Here is an 11,974-nt window from a genome sequence, read left to right as displayed (position 1 = left end):
ATTTTGCATAATTTTAAGAAGGTACACAGAGTTAGAACCTTATAGAAAGAAAATAGAAGGATATAGAGAGTTGAAGAGTGTGGGCTGGACAGACTACAGATATGTTGGTTCATAGGCACAGAATTCCATTTGGGGATGATGGGACTGTTCTGGAACTAGAGTTGGTAGTGACAAGAGTGTGAGCACTTACCCATCTGACTGTATGCTGAGTGGGTCAGAATAGTATACTGTTTTCCCCACAGTAATATTTTCCTGGAAAAACTATAAAGTAGTCCATCACAGTAAAAACTGATTCAAGCAACAGTCATCAGTAAAGATGATCAGTGGATAAAAGTCCATGGAGAAGAAACACTCAGTGCCAAGGGCAGCTGGGACACTGATACCATTCATTTGCACTGAGGACATCAGACGGGGAGGGGCTTCAGTCCTGCCTGGAGACCAGGAGACACTAACCAGGAAGAAGGAGACAAAGAGTAGGATCCAGGTTTCACTTTTCATCCAGGTGTTTATAGTGGACTCAAGGTGCCACCAAGGAAGTCTGGGAAACACATAAGGAATCTTGGGACACTTTTTTTTCCCATATAAATAACATTGTTGATATTCGAAAGCAAGAAAAGGAGATGGGAGGAGGATACATAGTTAAACAATGTGACCTGGGTAGATAAAGGAAAATAACATTTTCCAGACTTTTCATGTGATAGTATCGTTACTTTATAACACTTCTTTGGCGTCACAGTTCCCTGTCTAAGTTGTCACTCTGCTTTACAGACAGAACCTTGATAAGCTTCAGGCTACCACATCCTACCTGTAAACCAGCTACTCCTTTTCAGACCTGAACATGTGCGATCAGCTGTGCGGTGCCCTGTTCCTTACAGTGGTTAGTCACACGAGTTCTGCAAAATCAGCTCAACTGTGCCCTCGAATACCTAACAGACACCTCTTTATCACACTTCAGGAAGGCAGAACTGATCAATATACCTCAACAATTCCTAGATTCAATTCACAGAAAGCTCAATGTACTGCGCTGTAGAGAGAACTCTGAATCACCATGACCCTGAAGATTAAGCTTCAGTTGCTTTGATTTATCGCCAAAGAAAAGCATTTTTAACTGATTCTAAATTCCTCACTAGTAGGGCTTGTTGCTGGAGATTTACATACATTGGCATACTTTATCAACCAGTTAAATTGCTTCTTACATGAGTTCCATCAAAAAATTTAGCACCATAAAATGTTTTAATTCTTCCTATGCTTTGTTTATTCATTCACGTATTAACTGTGTACAATTTGGTGAGTATCTTAGAAGGAACCAAGGATACAGTGGTCTGTAGCATAATTAATATTGATACTGCTAATCAATATTGATAAGATATAGCAGTATTCATCTAGTGTGTGTTGTATTAAGCATGTAAGTGCTGAAGAAACAAGGGGTGGGCTCAATTGGGTCAGCTCTAGGAAGCAGGCTGTAAGCCAATGACTGCTCTGTAGTGCTTCTGGGACTGCAAGTATCTCTGTGAAGTAGATAGAGGCCTGTCCTTGCAAGAAAGTAGAGATGACCACCACAGACATGACATCTCAGCTGTCCTAGACAAGTCTAAGAAGAAAATTAGGTACAAAGAACAGAGATGCTGAGAAAAAAAAACAAAACAAAGAGTATTGTTTATGTGAGAAAATATAGTGAAACCCACAGTTTTGTGTAATTGCCATATCCCAATAAAAGTAGGTTCATGTGGCTAAAACCTGGGGGGGGGGGTAAAGGAGAGAACAGTGACAAGACACAGGGTGGCTGGTGCCTTCTCGGTATCCCTCGGGACCTTTGTCCTCTTCCAGTCACACCTATTGATACTAAATGAGACATTCTTGTATGTTTGCACTCCCTTGCGTATTTGTATAATCGATTTAATATTTCAGTCTTTTAATTGCACATTGAAAATTATTAAAATGATTTCCCTATTTTGGGAGAAGGTAGTACTTGAGAAAAGTCTTGCTGAGTATCTCAAACTTCTGAACCGGTATTTCGTGCTTGCGTCATTAGACCCAACTGATCGACTGTCAGCACACAGGTGCTCCTCCCGAAGAGGTTATAGCCTACATGTCTATGGTACGTTCAAATAGCCATAAGTTTACATTTGCATTTACATTTAACCCAGACTCACCATTTGCAACACAATGCGCTGGAGCCTGAACTGGTTCATTTTCCAAGAAAAGGTGCCTGCTGTGGCTCACTACTGCCACCTAGTGTCAGGAGAGAGGATTGGGCCTGGGAGATGATCAAAATTAAAAATGTGAAGTTTCCACTGAGTGCATATTGTTTTCATACTGTCATAGAGTCGAGATGACCTATGCAGTCAACTAAGTAGCAAAGTGACTCGGGTTACTGGATTTCTTATTAAATTTCCTGATCCCTTTTCTTAACCGAACCCTTCTGTATAAAAACGTTTACTCCCTTTGCAGTTTGATTAAGAAAGGGATGGAAACGTCTGAGCTATTTTTGTGCAACAGGCACAATCCACTTTGTACCACGTTGTCACCTTTGCTACTAAGACTCATGTTTCCCCTCTCCAGGGTAGTTTCCTCAAAGCCACTTGCTTCCTACAGTCATCTATTGTGTCAGAACTTAAAAAACATTATGAAGATACAGGATAGTGATCCAGATGCTTAGATGAACTCAGAAAGAGTTTGCATATAGACACCATTCTCGGCATGTTCACCGGGATCTGCATCTTCTTCTATTTTCCTCAATTCTGTGCCCATCTTGACTTCGCAGAGGTGGCCATTCTGTAGCATTTACTGTTTTATTTCCTGAGACTTGCTACTAATTCTTTTCCGTTATTCATCAGAGAGTTTGCCACACTAACCCGATAGGGAGGAAGATGCATGAGAACCATAACGGCCTTCTTCTCGGCAGTATTTGTGAGTCAGCATCCATGGAGGAACACAAGCAAGAAAACAAACCAAGCTAACACAGCACCCGAAGTAGCCTAGGATACGGCTCAGTGGCAGAGCATCTGAATAGCATCGCTGGGAACAGGGTCTGTCTTCAGTCCACAAAGAAACAAAGCAAGAGGAATGGAAAGGGGGAAAGAAAAGAAAGAGGCTTGCACAATGAACGGACAATCATTTTACAAAATTTGAAGCCTCAATATGTGTCTCGGGGCTAGTTTTGGCATCATGATAGCAGTGGCTTCAAAGCCTCACGAGTTTATCCTCATTTCACTTCCAAGAAGCCTATGTCTGGGGACTGGAGAGATGGCTCAGTGGTTAAGAGCACGGACTCGCTCTTCCAGAGGTCCTGAGTTCAGTTCCCGGGAACCATATGGGGGCTCACAACCATCTGTAATGAGATCGGATGCCCTTTTCTGTTGTGTCTGAGACAGCTACAGTGTACTTATATAGAATAAATAAATATATTTTTAAAAAAAAGTCTATGTCTGGACCTTAGAATTATGAATCTTTGCTGACCCTAGAATGGGACTACGTTCACACTAGCCCTTAAGGTTTAGCCATTTATCGTAGTCTTTAGGAAGAGAGACAGACAGGTGGCTATCTTTGTCTTGCTCTGGGGAAGAACAAGCACCAGATCTTACGCAAGTACAGGACGTCTCCTTGAACTCTGTCGGATGAAACTAGAAAGGATGGGTGTCTAGTCTAGTTCTTAACCCAGGATTCAGAGATTTACCGAAAGCCAAGGTCAGTTTCCAAGATGTGATGTGGAGATTGTGTGCAAATGAGAAAGGACTGCTGTCAGCAATGCCAGAGGAAACTTTTTAACAAACAGATGAGCCCTGGAAAGGAGGTGCTGTCTTGGAGGGAGGGACGCTCCTCAGGGGGCCTCACCACGATGGACCCCATGCAAGAACCAAGACCAAACCAGGCATGGGATAGACACCTCAAGTCCCAGCTACTTTGAAAATTAAAGCAGAAGAATTCTCTTAAATTCATGAATTAAAGGCCAACCTAAGCCACACAGCATGAAACCTAGACTTGCATACACACAGCCTTGATTTGTTCAGAAACTCCTTCCCCAGAGACAGTCTTTGTTTTTATATAGATGTAAAATTAAATAGGAGTTCTTAGGGCAGGGATATTTTGGGTTTGGTGAAAATTATTTTCCAACGGAAATCCAACTTAACAGAACTCTAAAATGCAAAAGCAAAACGTGCTTTAAAATAGATTGGTGTAATTGTACCCAAAGAAAAAACATTATTCCTGTGCTTCACCCTGTTTAAGTGTACGAGATATACACTTGGACTGCCTTGTGTGCAAAGACACCTTTGCCTCTCTCCTCACATACTCACAAACAGAATCAAACATACATTCTTACACACAAGGCAGCTATCTTCTAGAGAGCGTTCATTTCCCAAACTAGGACCTGGCCCCTACTAGCATCTTGAATATATATATATATATATTCAACACACCATCTGATTTAAACATCTCTAATAGAAGGATAATCTTTTATAAAATATATACTCTTACACTTTTTAGTTTATTAAACAAGTCACATAGTAACTCGCTTAGCAGTCATCTGTATCAGGAGTTTTACAAAAGAAGCTTGCAGATAAACTCTAAATACCAAATGAGTAGGTCAGACCTGAACAACTGAGTGTGGCAGTCCTATCAGATTCAAACTTCACTGACAGTCACGGAGGATAACAATGCCACAACGAAAGCAAAGGATCCAGAAGTTATCAGACATAAGACGGTGAGGACATGCTTTAGAATTCTGAACTCCAGTTCCAATGCGGAAACAACCTGTCCATCCCTGACTGCCTGACTGCCACAGGTATTTTTGTTTGTGGATGTACTGGGCACAAGGGGACAGACTCTTTTGCAGGTGTTAAAAGTTCACACAAGAAATATGTCTGCCCACATGTGTCTGTTATGCCATCGCAATAAATATGTATATGGGTATGCCTTCTTGGTGTGGTATTGTTGGAATTTTCACCTGATTTCCAGGATGACTCTGGAATCAAACAGGCGGCAGAAATATGCAAAAGTTCTGATAGATCAAGGCGTGAAGAATGGCATTCCTCCTAACAGTTATTCAGGGACGATTCTCTCATAGAGACGTCGTTTAGTTATACATTTTTCTCAACACACAGCGAAAAATGCTGATGTCATTGTACTCACTAGCAGACCTCCACTTTGGGCGTCGCTTCTTCAGGGTCCTATCAATATCTCTGACATTGATAGATGTATTTCTATTCTCCTGTGCCTCGGAGAATGTGATATTTTAGTTCCGCTAAAATGTGTTTCCTCTGCTGTTGAGAAACTAAAAGCACTGGCAAGACAGTCTATGTAATCTTCCAAACCTGTGAAGGCATGATGCCCAGCTCTTGTCAGCGGGACATGACGGATGTTGGCAGTTTGTTGATAAACTCCCACCTCTGACTGATTAACCTCACTAAGAGGCCTGTTGTCCTAGCATCGCTGTGGTAGAGTATAAACCTTTTCCCATGCCTGATCTTATACTGTCTAATGCTCACACCAATGAGACACACTAAATGATGTCTCCATCCTGGGAAACTTGCGATCCCTTTAAGTTTCCATACATACATTTGTAATTATACATTCCAGAACAGAGCAGTGTTGAAGTAGGTGAAGTGTGGCAGCTGCCTTCTTTTCCTCAAATTAAATCATAAAAAACAAAATACCACAAGCAGAGTTTTATCAAGTCATTTGAAAATTACTAGTACACTCAATGAAACTTTGTTCAGGTCTAAACAAGCTGTTAGGATGTAAGAAACATGTTAGTGCTGTGAGTTAAGACTCCAAATCATGTAGTCATGATTCGGTGTTTGTAATTTTATATTTGTATTCATATATATAAATATATATATATATGACTATAATATGTAAGAATTTGATGGTATTACATTACTCCTAATACTACAGACAATGTTTGTGATGTGTCAAAGAAGAGTACTGTCGCTCTCAGTCAGTGCACCTTTTGATCAGGGGACCTTTTCCCTTCTGTTTATTTATTTATCCTCTCAAGAAACAACCAAAAAAGGTTCTTTCTTGATTTTTCAACAGAAGACCAATATTACCTCTCTGCTATATAATAACCTGTCGATATGTATTATAAATTGACAGTCTCTATAATTTGACATTCTGAATGAAATGATTCCTAATAATACTATTCTGCTGTACCAGAGCCTAGCAAGATCGTCATCTCAGAGGCTTCATCAAACAACTGATAGGAACAGATGCAGAGAGACCCACAGCCAAAGGGTAAGCAGAGCTCGGCCAATCTGGAAGAAGAGGGGAGGAAGGATTGTATGGACTAACAGAGTCGTTTCAACACAAGAACACAGTCACCAGAATTAACTAAGCAGGACTCACTGGGGCTCACAGAGACTGAATCAATCGTCAGGGAGCCTGTGTGGGTCTGAGCTATGTCCGCTGCGTGTAGGCTATGGTCGTGGAGCTTGGTATTTTTGTGGGACTCCTAACAGTAGGATAAGGGATTGTCTCTAAATCTTTTGCCTGCTCTGGGGACCCTTTCCTCCTATCAGGCTGACTCATCCAGCCTTGATTAGAACTCTTATGCATACAGCATAGTTACCACATAGTTGAATATGTCATAAAAACTATTGTTATTTCATAATCATTGCTCTTCCTGCTGTTTTCCAATTGACCACAGCCATAATGGGAAGCATCTTTATAAAGAGGTGCTAACTGTCTTGTAAACCACTTGGTGTGGACTAGATGGAATGTTAATAATGAAACCATATACTTATTTTTGGATTTAAAACAATTTCAACCAATCGATTACAATTTTGCTTTATTTCAAAGAATATTAACTTCAGTTACACCGTTTACTACTCCTGTAAAGTTTTGTTTTAGGGTAAGAAATATCCCATTGAATTATTATGCAATACTGTGGCAAAGTGTAGCATTTTGCACATAAACAAATGAAGTTTAATTATGGATTTCCTGGAGGGATAACTACTGAACTCAAAACATCACCAACAATGGCTAAGAAGAGATCACATTGCTGAGGAAAAACCCCAGTCTTCCCATGGAATTACTGAGTTAATTAAAACAACAATGTTGTATTTTAGTTAGCGTAGAAATGTTTATGTTGCTAGACAAGAGGAGAAAAGTCATCTAAAAGCAGTAGCTCCAAGATGTAGGTTAAATGTGAAATACACCTAAAATCACTGGTCCTATAATCAATACTTCTCTAACAAGACACCATACCACGTGGCTCTCCATCACTCATGGCCTATAGCCGTGTTCAGTAAGCAGCAGGGTCAGGTTCTTCTAATGAAACCCATTCATGACTGTCTCCCCACACTTCAGTGAGTGCCTTGGCTACCAGAGGCCAGACTTACCTTGGAAATTAGTCTCTTTACCAAGACCTCAGAAATTTCTGTAGAAGGCTGGTCATGCTGTAAGTTTCAATGGAGACTGTCAATGGTCAACATTTGGGGACATCTGGAATTAAATCAGAAGCCAAGCCTATACTTTATACACCCCACCAGACCACCATCTTCATAAGATAGTCACTGAACTGGCAGCTGTGCTGTGAGGAGACATGCGGTACCTCACAGCATGTCACATGGTAAGGGGACATGACCAAGTCTACAGTCACAGCTGCTAATAGAAGCACCTGCACCACTGTGCTCCATGCTGGCTCCCAGTCTGACACTGGACACTGGCTGGCTGTCTACTGAATCCGAGATCATCAACCATACCCTTTCCTAGACCACTAGCATGACAGAAACCATATACAGCAGCAGCAGTGGTGGGAATGTCCTACATAGAACTCGTAGAGATCAACAATTTGCTAACAAGCTATCTAACCTCTTCAGACTTTGTGGTTCCCTCCATGTTTATGCAACACTAAGGTGAAGACCGAGAGGCATAAAACTGAAAGCACCTGGCACTGCACCAACTCTACAGCAGATGCTGGAGAAAGGGGGTCACGGGGCAGTTTTCTTTGGGCCTTCCAGCAAAGCCAGCCAACGGGTTAAGTCTACCACTGAGATCTGCTGACTTAAGCAAGACAGGAAGATAGGAGGCTTGGCTTCAAATCAGGTGTGAGACAACATAACAAAGCAAAACTCGAATGCAGGATGAACTCTAATGCCACCAACCTGTTTACTAACTTGGACTAAGCTCAAGAAAAGATGTGCAGTGAGTCTACAGACTTAAAGAAGTCTATCAAAACAACACTGTTAAACTATGTTAATAACTACAATTATATTAACAAAATAAAAAATTCCAGCATATGGAAGTGAGTCAGAGATCAACTTAGAAAGAAAAAATGAAATAAAGAATATAAAACTTAACTGGAGTTAAGGTAAAACATGTAAGGTAAACTGTGTGTTCATGTGGGGAAAGGGAGAGAGTACACAATAATGGGTAGATTTTACAGATCACCAGCTATAGCTTATGAGCCAGCCCTACACTTTGCTCTTTAATACATCATACGACTTAAAGGCTAAAAGCCTTTACACAGAAAACTTTAACAACATTCTCAGCAAAGGCAAGACGGGAATTTTATTAGCCTTGCTTTTCATGGTGGTTGGGAGGGAAAGTACTTCTATGTGAAATCACACAATAGGGGTAGATAAGCCATAAACTAGAACTTTGAAACACAAACGCTCATGCACATGATGACCATAGCACGAAGCCAGGACACTAACATATGATAAATTACATGTTAGATCTTGGATCAGCACAGCTATCTAAGTCAGGGTATATGGACTGCAAGAAAAGGGGAAAAGAAAAAAAGAAAAGGAGAACTTTTGGTCGACTCATTTAACTCAGAGCCCAGGTATACAATGTCATCGATGGTTGATTGAAGGTAACTGCTTTATCTCTGCTCTGCCTCATCAGACACAGGCCTCATGCCAGGCCTGAGATGGACCCAGCAGCTCTAGAACTCACACCCATGTGTAATAAACAACCAGGGAAAGGGCCATTTCCAGGACTTCACACACAAGGAAAGCCAAGAACAAAGCTTTCCTGGAAGGCCCAACCTACATCCTCTTCCATCACCAGGGCTAAAATTATTCTTGCAGAAACGGGGACTAAAGTGGCCTTCAGACCACTCAAACTGGAATGGCTGGTGGGACCCACCCTAGAGATGCCTGGATTCCTGGAGAAGAAGTGGACATCTTCAGAATTTAGACTTAATAGATGATCCAATAGTTCCGTTAGCATCCCATTGATGAAATGTTTTTAAAGGTATAAAAAAAGAAGGTAGAGAGACTGGAGGTGTCAAAAGAAGAGTCGTGTCCCCGAACTTTGTGGAATGGTAAAGACAGAGCCACTGGGAAAGCTGATTCTTAGAGGAGCCTGAGAATTGCACCAACGAAAGGGAGCAGATTTCAAAGGCGGGTTTGAAGCATGTGCCAAAAGAGGAAGATTTGCCATGGTCCTGGAATAAAAGCACTTTACGGAAAATTATTTATCTGCATATTATGAGTGAGTGAGTATGTATGTGTTGTGTGTGAGTGTGTTGTGTGATTGTGTGTGTGACTGTATGTGACTAAGTGTGGTATATGTGATTGTATGTATATGAATGTTGTGCATGTGAAGTGTATGTGTAAGTGTGTACATGAAGGTCAGAGATCAACGTTCAGAAGTAGGCTGTCTCCTTCCACTTTGCTGAAACAGGTCTATCTTGCTGTTCCTACCGCCTCAGCACTTACTCCATTCCAGCCCATAAACTTCCAGGTGATTCTTTAGTCTCTGCCTCCTATCTCACCCTAGGAGTGTTGAGATTACAGATGATCCACCACCATAGTGACTGCAATTAAAATCAGATCATCAAGGTTATAGGGAAGTACCTTTGTGTACTGAGCCATCTCCCTTTGGGAGGCTCTGGATGGGGAATCCAACACAGAAGAGAAGTGAGACATTGTTCCTGAAAACTGGGGGCTCTCCACAATTTCATGTTTCAAACAGGCACCCTCCTCCCATTCACTGATTTTGATCATGTAGTTTGCCTTCCCTGCAAAGGTATCTATTTTTCTCTTTATAATGAGTAAGTTTAAGATTACACACACATCTGTTCTTCATCAGACTCTTACCCATTAGTTTCTGTTTCCTTTGGCACACAAGACACAGAATAAAGGTTGGATGTTCCCCACAATGGTTAACCTCCATTATCAGTTGGACTAGATTAGAATCACCTAGGAAAGGAACTGCTTGGTACGTCTGAGAAGGCATTCCCAAGTTTTTAAGTAAGGTAGGCAGACTCATCCAACTGGGTTGGGCACCATTTCCCAACATTCCGTGCACAGGGGTCCAGGACTGAATAAAAAGAAGAAAGCAAGTGACACTCCAGCATCATATCCACTCCATACTCGCAGCACAGCGGGACCAGTTGCCTCACATTTTTCTGCTACAGCTAGAAGTGTCCCACTCACAAGACCAGCTGAGAAACACAAACTGGATTCAATGGGGAAATCTCAAATTGGGTGAAAAGGGATGGGAGGAGTTGGGGGAGGAAGGGAAATATGTTCAAGATAGTGTAAAATTCTTAAAGAATTAATTACAATATTATTCATAAATACCATCAGAGGTTCCCTGCTCCAAACTGACTGCATGTGGTGAAAGAATAAAAAATGCAGCTAAGAAGCCAGAAGTTTAAAAAAGCCCTAAATACCTCAAATTCCAGACCCTGCCCTCTACCTGTAAGTAAAAGGTAACATTTCTTGAGCCTGCTCTCCCAGGAACTAGATAAAAGGACTTAAGATAAGGCCCTTAGAGAACAATCTTGAGAAACAGGAAGCTCCTCCTTGTGATATTTCACTGGTATTCTCCACACTTTCCAATGGCACCACCCCTGCCCCCTTGGGTTGTGGTTTCTCCCTTTAAATACCCTTTCTCCCAGCCTCTCGGGGTCAAACTCCACTGCCTCTGCGTGGGATATGAGTCTCAACCCCAGTGCACTGGTTCCTATCAATAAACCTCATGTTTATTACAGCAAGGACGGTCTCACGTGAGTTCTTCGGGGGTTGCATCATCCTGAGACTTGAGTGAGGGTCTCCCCGCTCCGGAGGTCTTTCAGTGGAAGTGTTCTTCCTGTGTCAGCCTTGAATACTCACAGAGGCCACAGAAAGTGAAGTCCAAAAGGGCCAAGCTCCATCTTGAGCTGACAAAACGTGTCAATGCTCTCCACATGGTACTGGATTTTGCAGGCAGAAAAGCCATTGAGGCCAGACACTGTATGGTCAGATCAGAATCCCTACAAGGAGGCATTAAAAAGCCATTGAATGAAACGGGAAGGTTAGGGGGTGGGAGGGAACTATGAGATACTCATCTAGGAAAGCCACTGGCATGGACTGGATGGAACTGGCTCAAGAGGGGCTTTATGTGCAACAGGTGACAGATGGACAGTCAGGGCCACCCAAAAGTTGGTGCCCCAATGATGCACCAAGAACTCCATATATGGGAGCTGGAGCCACAAGATGATTTGGTTTTTGTTTGTTTGGCTGGTTGGTTGTTCTTTTGCTTTGTTTTGTTTTGTTTTTCCTGTCTTGCTTTGGCCATGTCTTTTCTTGGCTATCATCTGTGCCAATGTGACTAGAGTAAAGTTCCTCAAAGTACGTCTGTGAGAGAACTTTTGAAGATTTAACGGAGATGGGAAATTCCAAGGACTAGAGACTTAAACCAAGGACAGAATATAAAGAGTGGGAGGTGAAGGGGAGATGGGGAGGAGCTTGTGTTCTGTTCTGTTTCATGACTGTAAAAACAGCAGAGCCAGCTGTTTCACACTTCTGACCTCCTTCTAGGTCAGACCGTCCTCTCGAACTTCAATCCAAAATAATCCTTCCCTTCTGCCCACGGCTTCTGCCAGACACTTTGTCAGAGCAAAGAGAAAATCTAACAACTCCCCAGGATGAAAACGCAGTTAGAGAAGAAGTGCATCTGAGATTGGCTATCTGCACGTCTGCATCCTGCAGGAAGAACCCTCTTCCACCTTCACCACAACTGTTAGGAGTGGAGACAC

General features: G+C 42.0%; 1 pseudogene; it reads left to right on the top strand.

The window, feature by feature from the left end:
• The first annotated feature begins 838 nt into the window (after nucleotides 1-838).
• On the top strand, nucleotides 839-5,399 carry LOC116906095 (annotated as a pseudogene).
• The last annotated feature ends 6,575 nt before the right edge of the window (nucleotides 5,400-11,974 follow it).

Source organism: Rattus rattus, chromosome 7 (genome assembly GCF_011064425.1).
Source record: "Rattus rattus isolate New Zealand chromosome 7, Rrattus_CSIRO_v1, whole genome shotgun sequence".
Classification (NCBI taxonomy): domain Eukaryota; kingdom Metazoa; phylum Chordata; class Mammalia; order Rodentia; family Muridae; genus Rattus; species Rattus rattus.
Note: the sequence above shows the minus strand (reverse complement) of the source record. Positions and strands in the feature narration are given on the sequence as shown.